The 25,128-nt window shown below is 36.3% G+C and overlaps 1 protein-coding gene across 10 annotated transcripts in view; it reads left to right on the top strand.

Annotated features, from left to right (window-relative positions):
* Positions 1 to 25,128, top strand: part of CEP70 (centrosomal protein 70) — a 240,464-nt gene that overhangs the window by 19,662 nt on the left and 195,674 nt on the right. For 5 of the 10 annotated variants that reach the window (XM_043874133.1, XM_043874131.1, XM_043874138.1 and 2 more), the window contains 4 exons: positions 8,065 to 8,189; positions 13,066 to 13,156; positions 13,278 to 13,432; positions 13,692 to 13,895. The exons of 1 other annotated variant lie outside the window; for it this stretch is intronic. The gene's annotated coding sequence lies outside the window, so the exon portion shown is untranslated. Of the gene's footprint in view, positions 1 to 5,806; positions 5,867 to 8,064; positions 8,190 to 13,065; positions 13,157 to 13,277; positions 13,433 to 13,691; positions 13,896 to 25,128 lie in introns of all 10 variants that reach the window. 4 more of the 10 variants (XM_043874140.1, XM_043874132.1, XM_043874136.1 and 1 more) reach the window with 3 other exon arrangements.

Below are 25,128 nucleotides of genomic sequence, written 5' to 3'. Positions count from 1 at the left end.
ATAACTATCCTAGCTCTGTCTCTGGAAACACACACAGAACTCTTCATTTGTAAAACTGAAATTCTATACCCGTTAAATAACTCACCATTCCCCTGGCAATCACCATTCTACTTTCTGTATAAATGGGATCATACAGCATTTGTTTGTGACTAGCTAATATACTTAAGGTTCATCCGTGTTGTAACTTAGGTAAACATTTCCTTCCTGTTTAAGGCTGAATGGGCTTCCCTCATGACTCAGATGGTAAAGATTCCACCTGCAGTGCAGGAGACCCAGGTTTGATCCCTGGGTCAGGAAGACACCCTAGAGAAGGAAATGGCTGCTTACTTCAGTATTCTTGTCTGGAGAATTCCATGGACAGAGGAGCCTGGTGGGCTGCAGTCCATGGGGTCACAAAGAGTTGAACACCACTGAGCTGCATACACTACACTACTACTTAAGGCTGAATAATATTCCACTGTATGGTTTATAGCATATTTTACTCATCTATTCATCTGCTGATGGAACTTGGGTTGCTTCCACCTTTTAGCTATATTTTGTGGATAATGCTGCTGTGAACATGGATGTTCAAATATCTTTTTAAGACCCTGCTTTCAGTTCTTTTGTCGAATTGCTGAATCATAATGGCATTTCTACATTAAATTTTTTGAAGAACCACCATGCTATTTATCATAGCAGCTATACCATTTTATATTCCTGACAGTGCACAAGTCATTCAGTTTCTGTACATCCTCACGAGTAACTGTTATTTCTGTTTCTTTTAGCCATCGTAATGGGTATGAGGTGGTATCTCATTGTAGTTTTAGTTTGCATTTACCTAATGGGTAATATTGAAATATTTTCATGTGTTTATAGCCTTTTTTATATTTTCTTTAGAGAAATGTCTGTTCAGGTTTCTTGCCCATTTTTTAATCAGATTTTTTTTTTTTGTTAAGTTTCTGGAATTCTCTGTATATTCTGGATTGTTTATTGTTATTTAGTTGCTAATTGTGTCTGACTCTTGCAACCCCATGGACTATAGCCCACCAGGCTCCTCTGTGCATGGGATTTCCTAGGAAAGAATACTGTAGTAGGTTGCCATTTCCTTCTCCAGGGGATCTTCCCGACTCAGGGATCAAACCTGTGTCCCTTGTGTCTCCTGAATCAGCAGGGAAATTCTTTACCACTGAGCTACCATGGAAGCCCCATATATTCTGGATATTAATTCCTTATCACATAAATGATTTGTGAATATTTTCTCCCTTTCCATGGATTGCCTTTTTACTCTGTTGACAGTATCTTTTGATGCACAAAAAAAAATGTTAAATTTTTGTAAAGTCCCGTTTGTCTGTTTTTACTTTTTGTTGCCTATGCCTTTGATGTCATATCTAAGAAATCATTGCCAAATTCAGGATTGCGAAGCTTTTACCCTGTGTTTTCTTTTGAATTTTTACAGTTTAAGCTCTTAAATTTAGGTCTTTGACCCATTTGAGTTAATTTTTGTGTGGTCTTAAGAAAGGTACAACTTCATTCTTTTTACAGTTTTCACAGCAGAGGAAGAGACAGACTATATCCTTTTGAAGGCTTTTTGGCACTCTTATTGAAAACCGTTTGACAGTCAGTTCAGTTGCTCAGTCGTATCCAACTCTTAGCGACCCCATGGACTGTAGCACGTCAGGCTTCCACGTCCATCACCAAATCCCAGAGTTTACTCAGACTCATGTCCATCAAGTCAGTGATGCCATCCAACCATCTTGTCCTCTGTCGCCCCCTTCTCCTCCTGCCTTCAGTCTTTCCCAGCATCAGGGTCTTTTCCAGTGAGTCTTTTCCGGGTGGCCAAAGTATTGGAGTTTCAGCTTCAGCATCAGTCCTTCCAATGAATATTCAGGGTTGATTTCCTTTAGGATTGACTGGTTGGATCTCCTTGCAGTCCAAGGGACTCTCAAGAGTCTTCTCCAACACCAAAGTTCAAAAGCATCCTCAGCGCTCACATTTGACAATAAATGTGGGGGATTATATCTGGGCTCTTTATTCTATGCAGTTGGTCTATGCGAACACCACTCTGTTTGGATTTATGTAGCTTTGCAAAGGAGTTTTAAATCAGGAAGCTGTTACTCCTCCAGCTTCAATCTTCTTTTTCAAGATTACATTCGGGTGATTACATTCAAGCTATTCACGGTCCCTTGAGATTCCGTATGTATTTTAGGATGGGTTTTCTCTTTCTGAAAAAAATGTCATTGGGATTTTGATGGGGATTACACTGAGTCTGTAGATTGCTTTGGTTAGTATTGATGTCTTAATATTAAGTCTTATAACCCATGAATATTGGATGCGATCCCATTTACTTATGTCTTTTTAATTTCTTTGAGCAATGTTTTGTAGTCTTCATTGTACAAGACTTTCACCTCCTTGGTTAAGTTTACTCCTATTTTTATTCTTTGATGCTATTGTAAATGGAGTTCTTTTATTTTCCATTTTAGGTTATTCGTTGTTAGTGTATAGAAATGCAGATGGTTTTTATATGCTGATTTTCATATTCTGCTGCTTTGCTGAGTTCATTTATTCTAGTGTGTGTGTGTGTGTATTCTTTAAGGTTTTTGGCATATAAAATAATATCATGTGCAAATAGAGATAATTTGACTTCTTTTCCAATTTGAATACCTTTTATTCCTCTTTCTTGCTTAAATGCTTGGTGAGAACTTCCATTTCTATATGGAATAAAAGTGGTGAATGTGACATCCTTGCCTTGTTCCTCATCTTAGAGGGAAAGCTTGTAGTCTTTTATCATTGAATATGATGTTCGCTGTAGCTTTTTCATATATGGCTTTTGCTGAGTTGTGTGTGTGCTGGTTTGCCTCAATCATGTCCTACACTTTAAGACCCTAGGCTCCTCTGTCCATGGGATTCTCCAGGCAAGAATACTGGAGTGGGTTGCCATTTCCTCCTCCAAGGGATCTTTTGTTGAGTTAGTTTCCTTCTATTCCTAGTTGTTGAGTGTTTATCACAAGAAGAAGTTGGATTTTGTAAAATGCTTTTTCTGCATCAAGTGTATGTTTTTTTCTTCATTCCATTAATGTAGTGTAATATGTAATACACTGATTTCTTTTCATATGTTGAACTAATTCCTCCATTCCAAGTATAAATCCCACTTGAATATGGTGTATATGCTGCTGAATTTGGTTTACTAGTGTGTGCATGCTCAGTTTCTTAAGTCATGTCCAACCCTTGCAAACTCATGGACTATAGCCCTCCAGGCTCCTCTGTCCATGGGATTTTTCCAGGCAAGAATACTTGCAGTGGGTTGCCATTTCCTCCTCCAGGGAGTCTTCCCAACCCACGGTTCAAATCCTCGTCTCCTGTGCCTCCTGCATTGGCACTCAGATTCTTTACCACTAAGCCACCTGGGAAGCCTTTGGTTTACTAGTATTTTGCATCAATGCTTGTAAGGGATGTTACTATTTTTCTTGTATTGTCTGACTTTTCAATATTAAGGTGATGCTATCCTCCAAGAATGAGTTAGAAAGTATTCCCTTGTCTAATTTTTTGGAATAGTTTGAGAAGGATTGTTAGTAGTTCTTTAGATGTTTTGATAGAATTTCTCAGTGAAGCCACTTGGTCCATGGCTTTTCTTTCGGGGAAAGTTTTTTGATTACTGATTCAGTCTCATTACTAGTTACAGATGTATTGCGATTTTCTATTTCTCTGTGATTCAGTCTTGGTAGGTTTTGTGTTTATAGGAATTTGTCCATTTCATGTTGGTTATCTAATTTGTTGGCATACAATTGTTCATAATATTGTTTAATACTTCTTTCTGTAAAATTGGTAGTAATGTTCCCACTTTCATTTCTGATTTGGGTAATTTGAGTCTTCTCTTTTTTTTCCTGTTCATCAGGTAAAATTTGTCATTTTTGTTGATCTTTTCAGATGTCTTTCATTGACTTTCTCTGTTGCTTTCCTAGTCTATATTTCCTTGTTTCTGCTCTAATTAATCTTTATTTTTTTCTTTTGCTAGCTTTGGGTTTAGTTTGTTCTTTTTCTAGTTCCTTAAGTTGCAAACTTAGGTTGTTAATTTGAGATCTTTCATGTTTTTAATGTAAATTTTTATAACTCAAATTTCCCCCTTAGGATTGCTTTCCCTGTGTCCCATAAGTTTTGAAATATTGTGTTTTGTTTTCATTAATATCTTAAGAGTTTTCTAATTTCTCTTGTGATTTCTTCTTTCATCCATTGGTTATTTACAAATGTGTTGTCTAATTTCCATAAACTTATGAATTTTTGTTTTAGTTTTTGATTTCTAACGTCACCTCTTTGTGGAGACTTAATTTGTGGTTTAACATATAGTCTTTCCTGATAATGTCCCACATGCACTTGGAAGACTGTATTCTGTTGTTGTTGAGCAGTGTTCTTTTCTTTTCTTTTTTGCTTTTTGATCAGCTTGTGGGATCTGAGTTCCCTGACCAAGGATCAATCCCGTGCTCCCTGCAGTGGAAGCATGGGGTCCTAAACCACTGGATTACCAGGGAATTCCCCAGAGTGTTCTTTATAAATCTACTAGATCTGGTTGTTTTAGTCTGTCACATTGTCTGTTTCATTACTTTTCTTCTGTCTGATTACTATGTAGTCTTGAGAATGGGGTGTTAAAATCTCCAGCTATATTGTAGAACTATTTCTTCCTTCAATTCTGTCAGTTTTTACTTCCCATGTTTTAGTGGTCTGTTGTTAAGTGCGTAAGAGTTTATAATTGTTATGTATTTTAGCTGTATTGAATCTTTTATTAATATGTAATGTCCTAAAAAAAATATGTAATGTCCTTTTTTGTCTCTAGTGGCCTTTTTTGATTTAAAGTCTATTTTGTCTAGTACTAATATAGCTACACTTTCTTTTTTTTTAAATTATTTTCATGAAATACCTTTTACCATTCTTTCACTTTCAATATCTTTGTGTCTCTGGCTCTAAAATGGGTCTTGTTTTAGGCACATAGTTGGATCATATTTTCTTAAATTCATTCTACCAGTTTGTCAAGAGTTTGACTCTTACATTTAGAGTGATTACCGACAGGTAGGGCATTACTATCTGTAATTTTGCTATTTTTTTGTAACATCTTATGGCTTCCCCCCCTCATTTCCTGTATTACTGTCTTCTTGTGTTTAGCTGATTTTTTTTTTTTTTGGTAGCAGAATGTTTTCTTTTTCTATATATACTATCACTGTTTTCTTTGTGGTTACTGTGAGGATTACATTTAGCATTATAAAATTATAACAGTAATTTGAATTTATCGCAGCTTCACTTAAATAACGTATGAAAATTCTGCTTCTTTACAGCTCTATCCCCACCTCTTTCAGCTGTTGATGTTGCACAGTGACATCTTTATACATGTGTGGCTGAAAACAAATTAAGAATTCTAGTAAATGAGTTAAGTCTCTTAAATTAGTAGAAAATGTGTGACATTACAAACCAAAGTTATAATAATATTAGCTTTAGACTAATAATTGTTTTGTAAGAAACGATCTGTTTCTTAAGTCATGTAGAAAGCAAAAAGTGGAGCTACACATCTTTGTTATGATAGTAGCAGCTCTCATCGTCGCCCGTGTGTTTCCCGTGCCATGCACCTTTACTGAGACACTTGGTCTTTCCTGTGGCTTTGCTTTAGTCTGTGTCCTTTCACCTCAGCCAGGGGGACTCCCTTTACCTTTACTCGCAGGGCAGGTCTAGCGGTAGGGAACTCCTTAAACTTTTGCTTCTCTGGAAATACCTTTCTTTTGTTCTCACTGTTGAAGGATAGTTTTGCCAAACATAGGATTCTTGATTGACAGTTTCTTTCTTTCAGAAAGAAATATATCCTCTCAGTACCTTCTGGTCTCCAAAGTTCCTGTCAAGAAACCTGCTGGTAAGCTTGCTGATGATTCCTTGTGTGTGATGTGTCACTTCTCCCTTGCTGCTTTCACGATTCTTTGTTCTTTCAAAAGCTTGATTGTAGTACTTCTTGGTGTAGGTCTCTGAGTTTATATTTCTAGGAGTTTGTGTCTTTCAACAAATTTAGGAAGTTTTCAGCCATCATTTCATAATCTCCCAGCCACCCTCTCTTTTCTCCTTCTGGGACTCCCACAATTCGTGTGTTGACACAACTGGTGGTGTCTCACAGGTCCTTTAGGTAAGGTTCACTTTTATTCAGTCTTTTTTTTTTTCCTATTCTTTAGAGTTGATAATTTCCATTCTCTTACCTTCACACTTACTGGGATTCACTCTTTTGCCTGCTCAAATCTGCACTGAATGCCCCTAGTAAATTTTTTATTTCAGTTATCATACTTTTCAACTCCAGAATATTTTTGATTTTTTTGTTTTGTTTTCTCTTTACTGATATTTCTCTTTTGATCATATATTTTTTCTTATTTTTTCTCCACATCTTCCTTTAGCTCTTTGAATTTTTTAAGGTGGTTGTTTTAAACGCTTTGTGTAGTAGATCCACCATCAGGTTTTGTTTTGTTTTCAGGGACAGTTTCTTTTGATTTTTTTTTTTTTTTCCTTTGAATAAGTCATGCTTTCCAGATTCTTTGCTTTACTTTTTATTGAAAACTGGAGATTTGAATCTAGTAATATCTATGGAAATAAGATTCTCTTTCTTTGCCATGGTTTGCTGGGTTTTGTTTTTCTTTGTTTTAAATTGTGGCTGTCTTTGTGCTGAGGGTCAGCCTGACCTATAAACTTGAGGTATTTTCTAGCCTGCACCTTTCTCTGGGTACATGCAGTGGCTTTCTAATTACCCACATATGCATTTAGGAGTGCTATATGTGAACCTGGTTTGGATTCTGATTTGGGGGGAAAAAAAGAAGATATTTTTAAGACATTTGGGGGAAAATTGAACATGGACTATATATTAAGTGATAGTAAGGAATTAATATAATTGGGTGTGACAGTGGTATTGAAGTTATGTTTAAAATGAGTCTATATTTATTGGAGGTGAGTACTGAAATAAAAGTGGGTAAGAGAAATGAAATAAATATGGAAGAATGTTGGTTATCATTGATCTGTGTTAATGAATATACATGGGTTCATTTTACTCTTTCTCTACTTGTATATATTTTTAAAAATTTCTCTAATGAAAAGTTTAAAAACTAGCTGAAAGGTGGTAGCCATTGAAGTTGGCTGATAGTTTTAAAAAGTATCTTTATTTAAGTAAAAGTGAGAGAGATGAACATAGTGCATTAGAGACCAGAGTTTAAAGGGGAGAGAGTACTCTATGATGTCAGCAGCAAAAATGGCAGAATTGGAGAATTTGCAACATGTTCCTAGATTTAGCTGAAAATGAATTATTGGTAACTAGTATTGGTGGATTTCAGTCTCTGAAGCAGAAGTAGGAGAGAAGGGTGATTTGCAAGAAAAACTGAACTAGCAGCAGAGAGGATCATTTTACTTCTCTGGGTCTCACATGGTTATATCATCTGATATGTTGGTACAATTGTCCCAGAACTTTCCTGCCAGCTCTGGACAGCTAGAGTTGTTGGATTAAACACTTTCCAAGGTTCTCTCATGTTGTGAGATTCCATGATGCTAATGAATATGTGTGTATGATTGTGCCTCTGCAAAGGAAGAGTTAGATACCATAAGAATTCAAGGAAATATAGAATGGCAAAGTCTTAGACAATAAGAGCATGTGATGGCACACACACTTGTGTGTGTGCCAGTCAAATAGAATACGTTGTGTTGCTAGCCTTTGATCTACTTAGAAATAAAGACCACCCAAGAATGTGGCATTTAATTTACCCTTTGAGTTAGGCTAGTGAGTTAATTGTTAAACTAATGAATTCAGACAATTCTTTCAGCTTTTTGGGAAGCAGTTTCCAAAAAATGTTTATTAGCATCACTTGCTTTTCACATTACCTAGTTAAAACAAATAGTTTTCTTTGTGTATATGTGTGTAAGACCCCATAATGTTTCAGTTTAGAGGAGAACATTATAAAATTCTAAAAATTAGTTTTCTTAGAAGTCACAGAAGTTTTGGCATGGAAATGCTTAAATTGCCCAAGAGTAGTAGGTTCTTTTAAATATAATTTTCTTTAACACCTATTGCACTTTTTTTTAATTTAGGTAATTCAATTTTTTATTGCCAATCTCAACTTCTTTTGACTCTACAAAAGAAATTGTATCTATAGCAGCCCCGAAAGCCAAGGAGTCCAGCAAATCATCAGATAAGACTCATGACTGAAAAACAGGTAAACTTGAAATATTTGAAACCAGTGTTTATCAAAGTATGTGTCAAAGAATGCCACGTAGACAAATGTGAAAAATCTTACTTTAAAAGGCTACTTTAGTAAAATCATTTTGGGAAATGATGGGACAAAACTATTAAATGGTATCCTTATTCTAAGACTTCACAACATATCAGTCTCCAAAAGGAGGCTTTATTATACAGTTTCTCCTACTTACGTAATGCTAATTTGATGAATATTTCATTAGATTGGTCTTCTTCAGTTTATACTCGGAAAATGCCATTCTGAGCTATTTTGTAATTTGCACACCAGTTATGTTTTTCTTCAAACATAATTTAACTCAGATGACCATTATATCTACTACTGTGGGCAAGAATCTCTTAGAAGAAATGGAGTAGCCATCATAGTCAACAAAAGAGCCCCAAATGCAGTACTTGGATGCAATTTCAAAAACGACAGAATGATCTCTGTTCGTTTCCAAGGGAAACCAGTCAGTATCACAGTAATCCAAGTCTATGCCCCGATCAGTAATGCTAAAGAAGCTGAAGTTAAATGGTTCTATGAAGACCTACAAGACCTTCTAGAACTAACACCCAGATTTGTCCTTTTCATTATAGGGGACTGGAATGCAAAAGTAGGAACTCAAGAAATACCTGGAGTAACAGGCAAGTTTGGCCTTGGCATACAGAATGAAGCAGGGCAAAGGCTAACAGAGTTTTGCCAAGAGAACGCACTAGTCATAGCAAACACCCTCTTCCAACAACACAGGAGAAGACTCTATACATGGACATCACCAGATGGTCAATACCAAAATCAGATTGATTATATTCTTTGCAGCCAAAGATGGAGATGCTCTATACAGTCAGCCAAAACAAAACCGGGAGCTGACTGTGGCTCAGATCGTGAATTCCTTATTGCCAAATTCAGACTTAAATTGAAGAGAGCAGGGAAAACCACTAGACCATTCAGGTATGACCTAAATCATATCCCTTATGATTATACAGTAGAAGTGACAAGTAGGCTCAAGGGATTAGGTCTGATAGAGAGAGTGCCTGAAGAACTATAGACAGAGGTTCATGACATTGTACAGGAGGCAGTGATCAAGACCCTCCCTAAGAAAAAGAAATGCAAAAAGGCATAATGGTTGTCAAAGGAGGCCTTACTGTGAAGGCTATGAAAAGAAGAGAAGTGAAAGAAAGGCAAAGGAGAAAAGGAAAGATACACCCATTTGAATGCAGAGTTCTGAAGAATAGCAAGGAGAGATAAGAAAGCCTTCGTCAGTGATCAGTGCAAAGAAATAGAGGAAAACAACGAAATGGGAAAGACTAGAGATTGCTTCAAGAAAATTAGAGATACCAAGGAAACATTTCATGCAAAGATGGGCTCAATAAAGGACAGAAATGGTGTGGGTTTAACAGAAGCAGAAGATATTAAGAAGAGGTGGCAAGAATCCACAGAAGAACAATACAAAAAAGATCTTCATGACCCAGATAATCATGATGGTGTGATCACTCACCTAGAGCCAGACATCCTGGAATGTAAAGTCAAGGGGGCGTTAGGAAGCATCACTACGAACAAAGCTAGTGGACGTGATGGAATCCAGTTGCGCTATTTCGAATCATACAAGCTGATGCTGTGAAAGTGCTGCACTCAATATGCCAGCAAATTGGGAAACTCAGCAGTGGCCACAGGACTGGAAATGGTCATTTTTCATTCCAATCCCAAAGAAAGGCAATGCCAAAGAATGCTCAGACTACCGCACAGTTGCACTCATCTCACACGCTAGCTAGCAAAGTAATACTCAAATTTTCCAAGCCAGGCTTCAACAGTACGTGTACCATGAACTTTGTAATGTTTGAGCTGGATTTAGGAAAGGCAGAGGAACCAGAGATCAAATTGCCAACATCCGTTGGATCATCGAAAAAGCAAGAGAGTTCTAGAAAAACGTCTACTTTTACTTTATTGACTATATGTAAGCCTTTGACTGTGTGGATCACAACAAACTGTGGAAAGTTCTGAAATAGATGGGAATACCAGACCACCTGACCTGCCTCTTGAGAAATCTGTATGCAGGTCAGGAAGCAACAGTTAGAACTGGACATGGAACAACAGACTGGTTTCAAATAGGGAAAGGAGTACGTCAAGGCTGTATATTGTCATTCTGCTTATTTAACTTATATGCAGAGTATATTGTGTGAAATGCTGGGCTGGATGAAGCACAAACTGGAATCAAGATTGCCAGGAGAAATATCAATAACCTCAGATATGCAGATGACACTACCCGTATGGCAGAAAGCAAAGAGGAGCTAAAAAGCCTCTTGATGAAAGAGGAGAGTGGAAAAGTCGGCTTAAAGCTCAACATTCAGAAAACTAAGATCATGGCATCTGGTCCCATCACTTTATGGCAAATAGATGGGGAAACAGTGGCAGGCTTTATTTTTGGGGGGCTCCACAGTCACTGCATATGGTGATTGCAGCCATGAAATTAAAAGACGTTTACTCCTTGGAAGGAATGTTGGGACCAACCTAGACAGCATATTAAAAAGCAGAGACATTACTTTGCCAACAGAGGTCTGTCTAGTCAACACTATGGTTTTTCCAGTAGTCATGTATAGATATGATAGTTGGAATATAAAGAAAGCTGAGTGCTGAAGAATTGATGCTTTGAACTGTGGTGTTGGACAAGATTCTTGAGAGTTCCTTGAACTCCTAGGAGGTCAAATGAGTCCATCCTAAAGGAAATCAGTCCTGAATATTCATTGGAAGGACTGATGCTGAGCCTGAAACTCCGATACTTTGGCCCCCTGATGTGAAGAACTGAGTCACTGGGAAAGACCCTGATGCTTGGAACTATTGAGGGCAGGAGGAGAAGAGGACGACAGATGATGAGATGGTTGGATGGCATCACCGACTCAATGGACATGAGTTTGGGTAAACTCTGGTAATTTGCGATGAACAGGGATGCCTGTCGTGCTGCAGTACATGGGGTCACACCATGGGGTCACAAAGAGTCGGACACGACTGAGTGACTGAACTGAACTGATGTTTTTCTTTCTCTTAAAAGAGTTATCAGGACTTCCATTGCAGTCCAGTGTTTGAGATTACCTCACAGTGCATAGGGTGTGGGTTCAATCCCTGATGGTGGAGCTTAGATCCTACATGCCTCTTGGGCAAAAAAACCAAAGCATAAACCAGAAGCAATATTGTAACACATTCAATAAAGACTTAAAAATGGCCCACATTAAAAAAAATTTTAAAGTTATCAGGGAACACTGTATAATTTGGTCATTCAAAATGTGTGACTTTTTTGTAGAGCTTTTTTTTTTTTTTAAATGAGTCATAGTAGGTTTCCACATATATACCCACACAGAGCTTTTGGCTCCCAAAACAGATACTAGCAACAGTTTTAGTTCTGTTTCTTTAATCTTTGTGACTAGAAGACATAGGGAAAAAAAAAATTGTCAGGGCGGGGAGAGTTAGGCAAAGGATAAAGAAACAGAAGAAAGTCAGCCGGCAAAAAGAAAGATTTGTTTGGTACTGTGAGCCATAATCCTATCAAAGAGTCATCAGACCAATTTGGTTTTTGTCTTCATAGGTTTTTAAAAATTGAATTATAGTTGATTTACAGTATTAACTTCAGGTGTGTAACATAGTGAATCAGTAGTTTTACAGATTTTACTCCATTAAAAGTTATTACAAGATAATGGTTATAATTCTCTGGCTATACAGTGTATCCTTGTTATCTGTTTTGGTAGATTTTTTAATGTCTGAGGGGAATTTGGATGTGAGTGTGATAATTGCTCAGTCATGCCTGACTCTTTGCAACCCCATGGACTGCAAAGTAGCCTGCCAGACTCCTCTGTCTCTGGAATTCTCCAGGCAAGATTAGTGGCGTGGGTTGCCATTTCCTTCTCCATTGGATGTGAAGAGTATTTTAACTTTTAAAAATTTTCTAGGAGAGAGGGAGGGGGAAAATTCTCCAAATTATTAATATTAACATTATTATAATATTTGCATGCTACTCACTAATAAAATATATTAGACACTTTTTAAGCATTTAAATAAATTGAAAATTTACTCAAATTTACTCAAATTTAAGGTCTTTTAAAAAGACTGCAAAGTATCTCACACACTTGATTTCAAAATTGATCATTGTACTTAAGAACCTGTTGTTGATGTTAATATCATGGATTTAAATGTCATTTAAAAAATATCTGTTTTTGTTCCTACTTTATTTTGTGTTCTTTTCTTCCCCATTGTCAAGTTTTTATTTATTGTTAGGTTTTATCTTTTTTAATCTGGAGAGAGTTCCCTTCTCAGTTTCATGGGGTAAATACATATTTAGAATCAGGGATACAAAACTTAAAGAGTGTCTTTCAGAATATTTCTACTAGAATCAGTTACCTAGATGGACAGACTCCTTTTCATTGTTAGACCTTGTCCATTATACAAGGAACTACCTAAGTTATTGGCTCCTCCAGTCAGATATGTTTGATTTTGTTGTGACCCTGGTCATTGTTAAGGTGACAGTTAAATAAAAAACCTTAAATTAAAAGTTCAGTTAAGTAAGAAACTTAAGGTCTGTTTAATTCACTGAAATTATAAGGCTTTTAATTTGTTCATTAAGACCTATATGTATGCTCTGGAATTATGTAATTCCAAATATAATGTAACTATCTATGCTTATTTGCATCCTTTTTAGTCTAATTTTGTTAGAAATAAATCAGTTTTAATTTTAATCATTATATGTGTATAAAAATTCATATTAAAGCTTTTGGAGAAAAAGTCTGTTCTGAAAACAAAGGAAATTATTTATAGGAGAGCCTTTCTTCACCGTATATCTTAACGTTGATCCTTTTCTGTCTCCTTGTGACTGTAGCGGGAAGAAGCAGAATGGGAAAGCATAAGTGTGCTGTTGAGGATGCATGGCTTAAAGCCTTTACCTCTAGTCAAAAGAACAGATATGAAAGGTAATCAAATTACATTCTTGCTCCTTAAGATAAAAAGCTTCTTTTTTTGTTAAAATTTTTCAATCTTAATTTTTTTCTTATCGTCATTTTTACTATGTATATTACATTTCAAAAAATATAGATCTCATCATTTTTGACAAACAGTCATCACAAACAATGAGGGAGAATTTAAAAACAATGATGGAGGAAACATCACGTCAACAGAACATGATCCACGAGCTCATAGAAACTAATAAACAGCTTAAGTAAGAGAATGGAAAAAATCTGTTTTGAATTGTACGTTAACAAACGATATGCATTTTAAAAATAACTCGCTTGAAAAGAATCTTGAAATTTAATTTTCCATTGACTAAATAGTAAGTAAAAAATATTTTTAGTAGGTAAATCTTTTGGTAATAGCTTCCATATATAATGATACCCTATGTTTCCTCTGTTGGTTTGTGTTATAGAAATTTTAAGAATGCAAAAAAATTTTACGAAGTCATTATGTTGTTAGGTGGATATGTTGGTTGATATGATTTGTTTCTATTACTAGAAGAAGGAATTGCATCTCTGTTACTAGAAATGAACTTCAGCAACAACTTCAGCAGCAGATCAGGAACAACGAGCTAATGACTTGGAACAAATTATGGAGAGTGTGAAGTCCAAAATTGGTGAAATGGAGGATGAATCTGTAAATAGGGTTTGCCAGCAACAGAATAAAATAAAAGAACTTCAAAAGGAGCATGAAGCTTTACAGGTACTGAGTTAAACATTTTCTTACATGATAGTCTTAAAACACCTTGTCAATGTTACAGGTGACTTCCATGTTGCTTAATTCAGTGATCCTTATCTTCCTTTACCGATTATTGTCATTATCTTGAAATTCTTTCTTTGCTATTTCCAGAATATCTTCTCTTCTGATTTTCCTTTAACCCCACTAGTTATTTTTCAATCCCTTTGCTGTTCTTCACATATTCCTCAGACTGATCCTTTAGACCTTTCTTTTTCCTATAAATTCTAACTTCCTTGGTGATGCTTAGTCTAATTCATAGTACTTTTATTTTTTTTAATTTTTTTTATTCATAGTAGTTTTAAATCTGTGGCACAGGCTTCTTGCCTTAATTCCAGACTCACATCCTGCATCCTACTTGATATCTCTATTGGATGTCTAATTAGGCATCTAGAACTTTTTAACATGTCCAAAACCGTACCTGGATTTCCTCCCCAAACTTTCGTCTTTTAATCTCCGCTCTGGTCCAAGTCACTTTCATTTCTTTCCTGTTTCTTTCTTGGTTTCCCTACTCCAAGCCTTGCCTTTTTTAGTGTGCTCTCAACATTATAGCACAGAACACTCTGACTTTGCTTTTTCTTTTTCTTAAAGGGAAAAATCCAAAACTCTTAACCATGATCTTACATGATTGTCCCCGTGTTACCTTCTGACTTCACCTACTGTACCTCTTGCATATTCTATTCCAGTCACACTGACATTCTTGATTTTCTTTGAACATTTTCCTTGAACATTCTCGCCTCAGGGGCTTTGTATATTTTGTTCTTCCTTGTTCCCTCTACCATGCGTGCTTTTTTAGCTGCATGGTTTGTTTTCTCTCTGCTTACTCAAGTGTCACATCACTATCTCTCAGGGATTCCTTTTCTGACGACTTCACTTACAGTTGGCGGTCCTGTCCCCCAGATATCATCTTGCCTTCCCTGCTTTGTTTTATCCATAACTCTTAGCACCATCTAACATGCTGATATACTATACACTTTGTCTTGTTTGTATATCTCTGTGTTAGAATGCAAGCTCCATGAGGGCTGATATTTTTGTCTGTTTTGTCTAGGGCTGAGAAAATGTCTGCTTTATTATTAGTTGTAGATGCTCAATAGATATTTGAATTATTGATTATAATTTTTTTACTTTTATTTTTCTTGAAATATCAATGTTATAACATTGAATATCTAATATTAATTTCCTAAATTTAAAAAACCTCTTTTTAAACTTGGGTGTTTCTTGTAATTAAAAGAAAGAAATCTTTTGTAGGGAAAATCAATATTTAGTTGTATAAGACATTACAGATACTTAGAAACAGTATATCATTATAATGATTTTTGTTGGCACAGCATTATACGTACCTGTTGCATACAAGGTGTTTAGGCTGTCTAAAGGGACAGTACTCCTTAGGCAGGGTCTGGATGTCCCCTCAGTTTATGCTAGCAGCATTGGAAGGATGTGAGAAGTTAAATTTCAGGGATCAGAGAGAATCAGCAGGAGATACTAAGAATTTCTGGTATGAAGCTGCAGGCAGTTAGTGTTCTGCCCTCATTTAGGCTGCCAGCTTGGGGCCAGCAGTGCTGGACCTGTTGGTGGTGTTCATAGCTCCAGAGAAAACACTATCATTCTTTGGCCAAGTCTGTTTCTGTTATTCATCAGTCAATAAGATCTAGCATTTACATTTTTAGGTTTGCTTTGTTAGGTAGCATTCCTCATCAATAGTATATTGTGAACTCTCTGTGGGGAGGGGGGTTTTGGACATACTGCTATATGCATTTGATTTTGACCTTCATCTCAGATATAGGACATGTAGAAATATGAAGCTCTTTAGCTCAGGGGTCCCCAGTCTCTTGGATCTAATACCTGGTAAGAGGGCGCTGATGTAATAATAATGAAGTGCACAGTAAATATAATACACTTGCATCATCCCAACCCCCCGTCCCCCATCCGTAGAAATATTGTCTTCCACAGAATCAGTTGCTAGTGCCAAAAAAGCGGGGACCGTTGCTTTAACTCATCAACTTACTGATGTGAGAAGCAGCCATCAGCTGGTACTGATAGAAGGAGTTGAAGGCAGAGAGATCTGTGTGGGTTTCTTTTTTTTAAGGAAGATGCCTATTTTTTTTCCTTAAAGAGTTTGATCTATAAATAATCACAAGCCGAATTATTAAAATGTAAGGCTTATGAATTTACCAGGGCTTTAGGCAATTCAAAGAAAAATGCTTGAGTATTCATTGGTAAGGGGTGATTTGAATGGATTGTCACATATTTTCTGTCAAGAATTTCATCTGTCCTAAATGAATTATAGGCCATGTAACTTTTAACTTCAGGTTTCAGAGTTTTGTTATATAGCTTTTAAATGTGTACAGAGGAAGTCTCCTTTTCCAGTCGGCCATGGGAAACAGACAGAATTAGGGTGGGGGCGTGGAAACTTGGTTTTGTGGAAGGGTGTGTGTGTGCTCAGTAGTGTCTGACTCTTTGCCATCCCATGGACTGTAGCCTGGACTGTAGCAGGCTCCTCTGTCTGTGGAATTTTCTAGGCAAGAATACTGGAGCGGGTTGCCATTGCCTACTCCAGGGCATCTTCTCGACCCAGGGATCGAACCCACGTGTTTCTTGGCGTCTTCTGCATTGGGGGTTGGATTTTTTTACCACTGGACCACCTGGGAAGCCCTGGGGAAGGGTATCTATGCTAATTTGATCAATTGAAATTAGTTGTTTGCTTGTTTCTTAAGTACATGAAGGGTACTTTTTATAGAATAATGACAGAAATTGGCAAAACCTAAAGGGCAATTCCCAAGGAATTGCTGCCCCTCAGTGTTGCCTGAATTTTTGTACAATTCTATCACATATTGGTCATATATTCTATTCTGTACTAGTTAATTTGTGCTTTCCTGGGGAAGGTGGAAGTGCTCCTTGAAAACAATTATTTCACAGTTTGAGGCGCAATTTTTTGTTTTGGCATGCACTTGTTTACAGTTTTAGAATGGTTTAGTGCTGCATATTTTGCAGTTGAGAGAGAGGAAACATTGATTTTGTGTGTATGTGGCACAGAGATCAAGGAAATTAACAGGTGTTTGACAGTAATACTTTGAAAGATTGTTATTGAGAGATTGCTGGGAAATGCAGAAACTAAAAGACAACATTTCTATGTTCTGCAGTGCAGTTTTCCTTTTTCTGTACTTAGACAACATGTATTAGCTTCTGTGGATATAGTTTGATAAACTTTTCAGTCCTCTAAAGATCAATGCAGAGTACATCACGTGAAATGCTAGACTGGATGAAGCAGAAGCTGGAATCAAGATTGCCAGGAGAAATATCAATAACCTCAGATATGCAGATGACACCACCCTTATGGCAGAAGGTGAAGAGGAACTAAAGAGCCTCTTGATGAAAGTGAAAGAGGAGAGTGAAAAAGTTGGTTTAAAACTCAGCATTCAAAAAACGAAGATCATGGCATCCGGTCCCATCACTTCATGGCAAATAGATGGGGAAACAATGGAAACAGTGACAGACTTTATTTTCTTGGGCTCCAAAATCACTGTAGATGGTGACTGCAGCCATGGAATTAAAGGACACTTGCTCCTTGGAAGAAAAGCTATGACCAACCTAGACAGCATATTAAAAAGCAGAGACATTACTTTGCCAACAAAGGTCAGTATGGTCAAAACTGTGGTTTTTTTCAGTAGTCATGTATGGATGTGAGAGTTGGACTATAAAGAAAGCTAAGCGCTGAAGAATTAATGTTTTTGAACTGTGGTGTTGGAGAAGACTCTTGAGAGCCCCTTGGACTGCAAGAAGATCCAACCAGTCCCTTGGACTGCAAGGGGCTTAAAGGAAATCAGTCCTGAATATTCATTGGAAGGACTGGTGCCGAAGCTGAGCTCCAGTAGTTTGGCCACCTGATGTGAAGAACTGACTCATTGAAAAAGACCCTGATGTTGGGAAAGACTGAAGGCAGGAGGAGAAGGGGACGACAGAGGATGAGATGGTTGGATGGTTCACCGACTCAATAGACATGAGTTTGAACAGGCTCTGGGAGTTGGTGATGGACAGGGAGGCCTGGCGTGCTGCAGTCCATGGGGTCGCAAAGAGTTGGACATGACTGAGCGACTGAACTGAAAGATCTAAGCAGTTAATTTTAGTTTTAAATCATTGTGATCAGTATCAGCATGTAGTTCTTCGTTTTCTTTCTCCATAGGGAATATATGGATCAGAAAGCTGGTTTTTGTTCTTTCAGTGGTTACCTTAAAAATTAAAATATGCACTCTTGACTTCTCAAAATGTAATGTTACTTTGTACTTTCTAGCTTATTCTATGACATTGGAAAAATTGTTTTATAATTATTATATTCTCCAACTTATATTATTGTTGTATATTTCATTCTGTATTTTTATTCTCTCTAAACATTTATTTACTACTGACAGTTGAAATAGCACAAAATATTTTCTTCCTGTTGTTTAAACTTTTAATAAGCAGAGGAAAAAAATCTAGTTTTACACTGTCTGTCCTAATTATTATGTATTATTCAAACTATCCGGTGTGGGCTTCCCAAGTGGCTCATTGGAGAAGAATCCACCTGCTTATGCAGGAGATGCAAGAGACACCAGTTTTATCCCTGGGTTGGGAAGATCCCCTAGAGGAGGAAATGGCAACCCACTCCAGTATTCTTGCCTGGAAAATGCCATGGACAGAGGAACCTGGAGGGCTACAGGCGTGGGGTCACAAAGAGTTGGACATGATTGAGTGCACACCACCTCTTTTGGCAAACCACTCAGTGTAAAGCCACCAAGCTCTTCTGTATACTTCTCTACAAGTCCTTTAGCTTCAGTTTCTCTTTTTACTTTTGTATTGGATTTATCTATCGACTTTAACATTCTGAAATACACAGGGAATCATGAGACAGAGTGTTTCTTAGGGCCAAATGAGAAAATAGTTCTAATGTTTGTTAATATCAGCAAGATATTCCTAATTTATTATGGCCTTATAAGTAACTGACATCTAAGTAGGGAGGAAAGAGATATAGGAAGGATGCCAGGGCTTTTTAAAATTGTTATTGATCAATGGAACAGAATAGAAAGCCCAGAGATAAATCCACGCACCTATGGACACCTTATCTTCGACAAAGGAGGCAAGGATATACAATGGAAAAAAGACAATCTCTTTAACAAGTGGTGCTGGGAAAACTGGTCAACCACTTGTAGAAGAATGAAACTAGAACACTTTCTAACACCATACACAAAAATAAACTCAAAATGGATTAAAGATCTAAGTGTAAGAACAGATACTATAAAACTCCTAGAGGAGAACATAGGCAAAACACTCTCCGACATAAATCACAGCAAGATCCTCTATGACCCACCTCCCAGAATATTGGAAATAAAAGCAAAAATAAACAAATGGGACCTAATTAAACTTAAAAGCTTTCACACAACAAAGGAAACTATAAGCAAGGTAAAAGACAGCCCTCAGATTGGGAGAAAATAATAGCAAATGAAGCAACAGACAAAGGATTAATCTCAAAAATATACAAGCAACTCCTGCAGCTCAATTCCAGAAAAATTAATGACCCAATTCAAAAATGGGCCAAAGAACTAAACAGACATTTCTCCGAAGAAGACATACAGATGGCTAACAAACATATGGAAAGATGCTCAACATCACTCATTATCAGAGAAATGCAAATCAAAACCACAATGAGGTACCATTACATGCCAGTCAGGATGGCTGCTATCCAAAAGTCTACAAGCAATAAATGCTGGAGAGGGTGTGGAGAAAAGGGAACCCTCTTACACTGTTGGTGGGAATGCAAACTAGTACAGCCGCTATGGAAAACAGTGTGGAGATTTCTTAAAAAACTGGAAATAGAACTGCCATATGACCCAGCAATCCCACTCCTCAGCATACACACTGAGGAAACTAGATCTGAAAGAGACACATGTACCCCAATGTTCATCGCAGCACTGTTTATAATAGCCAGAACATGGAAGCAACCTAGATGCCCATCAGCAGACGAATGGATAAGGAAGCTGTGGTACATATACACCATGGAATTTTACTCAGCCATTAAAAAGAATTCATTTGAATCAGTTCTAATGAGATGGATGAAACTGGAGCCCATTATACAGAGTGAAGTAAGCCAGAAAGATAAAGACCAATACAGTATACTAATGCATATATATGGAATTTAAAAAGATGGTAACGATAACTCTATATGCAAATAGAAAAAGAGACACAGATGTACAGAACAGACTTTCGGACTCTGTGGGAGAAGGTGAGGGTGGGATGTTCAGAGAGAATAGCATTGAAACAAGTATACTATCAAGGGTGAAACAGACTACCAGCCCAGGTTGGCTGCATGAGACAAGTGCTCAGGGCTGGTGCACTGGGAAGACCCAGAGGGATGGGATGGAGAAGGAGGCGGGAGGGGGGATTGGGATGGGGAACACATGTAAATCCATGGCTGATTCATGTCAGTATATGGCAAAAACCACTACAATATTGTAAAGTAATTAGCCTCCAACTAATAAAAATAAATGGAAAAAAAAAGATTGTTTACTTAGTGAATTAAAGAACTGCACATGTAGCTAAAATCCAACTTAATGTTCTGCTTCACTCCTAAGGCATTTTACTTCATTCAGTCCCTGTTTTGAAGAAACAGCAACTCTAGTAACACTTTTCCTTACTGAAATATTATCAGTATCTTAGATATAAGGCTTCCATAGATATAAATCTGTGGAAAATATTTAGAAAACATGTCACTCACTTCAGAAGTGTTACATAAAACTATGTAAAAACTAAGTATATCTATTAAAAGGTAATAAAGTAAAGAGATTTCCCCAGCAGTCCAGTGGTTAATAATCTGAGCTTCCACTACTGGGCGGGGGTGGGGGGGAAGGGGGAGTATATTCATTTGATTCCTGGTCAAGGAACTAAGATCCTGCGTGCCCCATGGCCAAAATAATAAAAATAATTATTATTATCATTATTAGTATCCCACATGCTCTGCAGAGTGGCCAAAAAAAAAAAAAAAAGGTAATAAAGTAAAAATAAAATTGACGGCTAATTACTTTACAATATTGTAGTGGCTTTGCCATACATTGACACAAATCTGCCACGGGTGTACATGTCAGACTTAGTTCTAATGAGTTGGTCTTGAATGATCACAGTTTGACTATTAGATAATGATTGGTATTTCAGCAGTTTTCTTCAGAATGTGCTGGGTCTCTCTTTGTTTATTGTTACCATACCCAGGTTAGAGTCATTCTTTATAGTTATTCTTTTGCACACAACAGCCTTGGCTGTTTCTATTTACAGCTAGTATAACTGAATGAACTTTTCAAGTTCATTCTACTTGAATTCTTTTTTGTTTTATATTCAACCGACCCAGGAATGGGTACCCTCTCCAATCCTCTCACCTGGAGAATTCCATGGACAGAGGAGCCCATGGAGCTACAGTCCACAGGGTTGCAAAGAGCTGGACACGACTGAGAGACTGACACTTTCACTTTTTCCAAATATCTGCCTTTTGCCAATAGTTGGTTGATTGAATGATAACAAACATTTTTTGTTTTTGTTTTTAAAGTATTAACTGACATTTATTGAGTACTTTTTATATAGTGGGCTAATTTATTTTTATTTCTCAAAAATTGTCAAAAACCAAGAGATGCAAATATTTTTAAACTCAGCAATTTATTTTTAGTATCTTGTCTTTATCACAAAAACATGGAAGAATATTTATTTTTAAACTTGTGATTTTTCTGAATAAACTATATATTCTGTATACAAAAGGTGATAGGTTCATAAGCCTTTAATGTCACTGACAGTAAGAATTGAATATCATTTTTATTCTGAAATTCCTATCTTCCATTCTATCATACAAAGGATGCAAAATATGGTTTATTTATATTTTGTTTTATTTATAATTTCCCTAATTTCATTTCACAGATGGTTTGAGGTAAGCTTGCCTCCCCACTACCCCACACATGCACAAACATTCACACACAGTCTCATATATACACAAAGAATATATAAAATATGACTTCTTAAAAAATAATTGAGATGTTTAATAGTTTAAAAAGCCAGGAGCAAGATTTGCAGTAGTTATTTATATAGTAAGATCCTATATAACTACTTGATGTGTACTATAGGATTTGCTCTCTGCTTGCAATATAGACAGCATCCAAAGTAAAGCAAACATGCTCAGTTATAATACCCAGAATCTCTTAAGATAAAAACAGTCTAGTTAGTCGTGTGGTTGTAGTTCATCCTTATATTGGAAATGGAGAGATGTTTAGCAGTTTCTTATGAAGGAGACACAGTGAGTGATGGTGCACCAAAACCCCTGCCACCATCATTGTAGTAGGTAAAATAATGTTTCATATATATGTTCTTTATGATGTCTTTCATTGGATAGACTTAGAGTGTTGACAATGCAATTCAGAAAAAGTCATTCTGTATAATTCAGTCTGTACTATACTTGGCCATGTGAGTATTTAATTGAATAGTAATATTTGAACTTTGCAAAGTCAAAGACTTTCTGGAAGTTCCATGTGTGTATTTTTACTCAAAACTGGGTTTTGTATCAATTCTTATTTTGACCATGCTGTGCGACATGTTGGATCTTAGTTCCCCAACCAGGAATTGAACCCTTGCTCCCTGCAGTTGAGGTAAAGAATCCTAATCACTGGACCATCGGGAAAGTCCCAGGCTCTGTGTTTCAGTACTCATTCTACTGTTACCACTCACTTTTAAATTGGAGATAATCATGTCATGTTGTTTTATAAAACTATGTAAATGACGGAATAAAATTTTCTGGGACATGTTGCACATGTCCTACATCACTCTGAACCTGAGTCTTTCACAAATGAAAGATAGTGGTGTGTAGGATAATCATAAATATGGATAGACTATCTTTAAGTTGACTTTTATAGTGACTGATTCATAAATTATTTGTAAGTAGAGATGTTGGAGACATTTTATTGACCCTTTCCTTCCCAGCTATACAGAAGACTAAGACAAGGCCTTTAGTTAAATGATTGATTGGAAGTAAGCATATAGTGGCAGTTTTTATACTTATGGTCTTGGTTTCTTTAGATCCATTTACACCATTGAGACATTTTTTAGCTAGTCTGCTTAGTATGTGAAACACAGGTTTTAACTAACAGTTTGTGAATTACATGCTGATTAATTATCATTTAGTGATTCTGTGGACTAATAGAGTTTTCTAGAGTTTGTCTGCTTCTTCTGCCAGTATGTGTTTCTCCATTCTTCAAAACAAAGATGTTTTACTGGTGCAGTGTTCATGATTCTCTGTTTGTTTTTGTCTCCATTATTGCAGGTTCATGTCAGGGCCGGCCTTTTTCATGGTACTGAACTCCTGTGTAAAACTGTCGTAAGCTCAGCGATATCAGGGAAAAATGATCATATTCGGAATGAACCACTGGAATTTGATATCAACACTTGTGACCTGCCATGAATGACTCGATTATGTTTTGCTGTTTATGCAGTTTTGGATAAAGTGAAAACTAAGAAATCAACTAAAACCATGAATCTCTCTAAATATCAGACCATCAGGAAATCTGGAAAAGTGGTAGTTATATACTAATTTCTGAAAAAATTTTATAATGGAATAATAATAACATAATGGAGTAACTTTAAACTTTAAAATAATAGAGTAATATAAATGAAATTATATCATGTAACTTTGGTCCCTAAGAATTGATCTTTAAAAAGACATTAAGTCTCCCTTATGTCATTTTCATTTTTCTTTTGGCAAATTTAGTAAATATAAATATAAGTGTTCTATTATAAATGTTTGCTTTTTAGAAAATATAGTTAAGAATGAAAAGAGTTAAAATATTACAGGTTAACTGAAACTTCAGGTGTCAGATGTATTTAAGAATTCAAAATTTTATGCATTTTAGAAAGATCACTCAACACCCAATGTAGGGTCTGGGACAACTCAGTAATCAAACACATCATTTCTAGAAGTGAAATATATGAATATTCACACTAAATAAGACAAATGAAGGCTGTCAGTTAGCTTCATGTCATTTCTGGTCATGTTTTATTGTCAAATGAATTATAAATGAACCTTTGCTTTTCAAGAGCTTCTTTGACTTTGAAATTGTGGATAAAGCATGGTGAACCTGTTCTCATATCTCATCTTCCATTTCACATTTTCAAGTCTCTTTTGTTTTCTTCTTACTTTATGGAAAGGGTTTTTTTTTTTTTTTTTTTGAGGATGGGTATATGAGTTTTATACGTTAAAAAATGTGGTTACTCTGTTTATCTATAAGAATTTGTATCCTTTTATTCTTAACATGAGAATGTAAGCATTTCCACTAGTTATTACCATGTAGTTGCTAAAAAATGAATATTGTTTAAAAGTCAGATAAGAGTTATTTCCTTAGTATTTTTTTCCTCCACTGATACATAATTTTAGTCAAAGTGTTCAAGCATTTATAGCCTTTAGTATACTGTACTGTACTGTATGTGCTTAGTTGTGTCCAACTCTTGCGACCCCACAGACTGTAGCCTGCCAGGCTTCTTTGTCCGTGGGATTCTCCAGGCAAGAATACTGGAGTGGGTTGCTGTTTCCTGGGACTAGGTTAATTAGTCTAATTGTCTACATAAAAGTTCTGTTAGCTTGGTGTTTCCTTTTTAGAAATGTAAATAAATTCTACAATACCTAGAGACATTGCCTTTTTCTAAATTAAGATTTATGTAGGCTGAAAGCTCTTAAAACATATAATCTGACATTGTATCAGACATATTTTCTTGAATTATTAAAAATTCCTCATCCCTTGCAATGGCTGCACAATAAATGTTCTATTTTTTGGATACTCTATTGTGAGAGACATTAATTAGCTTTTAGAATTTTTTTAAACCATTATGAAGATATTGAACATCTTACCATGTACATCTTGTTTTTATATTGGGTGATTTTGGGGGAAATCATCTAGAACTCTAGAAACAATATTGAAGCAAAAGATATGTGCCTGTTCATACCTTAAAGTTCATTCTTAGCATATTGATGCAATGGTGTCTTTTTCAACAGCATTATCCTGTAGCCTGGGTAAATACAATGGTTTTTGACTTTAAAGGACAGTTGAGATCTGGAGATATAACATTACACAGCTGGTCTTCATTTCCTGATAAGATTTACATTCTAATCCTTAGTGTTAAAGAGTAATTTTTGGCATGTGGGGACTAGTTA

Source organism: Cervus elaphus, chromosome 19 (genome assembly GCF_910594005.1).
Source record: "Cervus elaphus chromosome 19, mCerEla1.1, whole genome shotgun sequence".
Lineage (NCBI taxonomy): Eukaryota > Metazoa > Chordata > Mammalia > Artiodactyla > Cervidae > Cervus > Cervus elaphus.
Note: the sequence above shows the minus strand (reverse complement) of the source record. Positions and strands in the feature narration are given on the sequence as shown.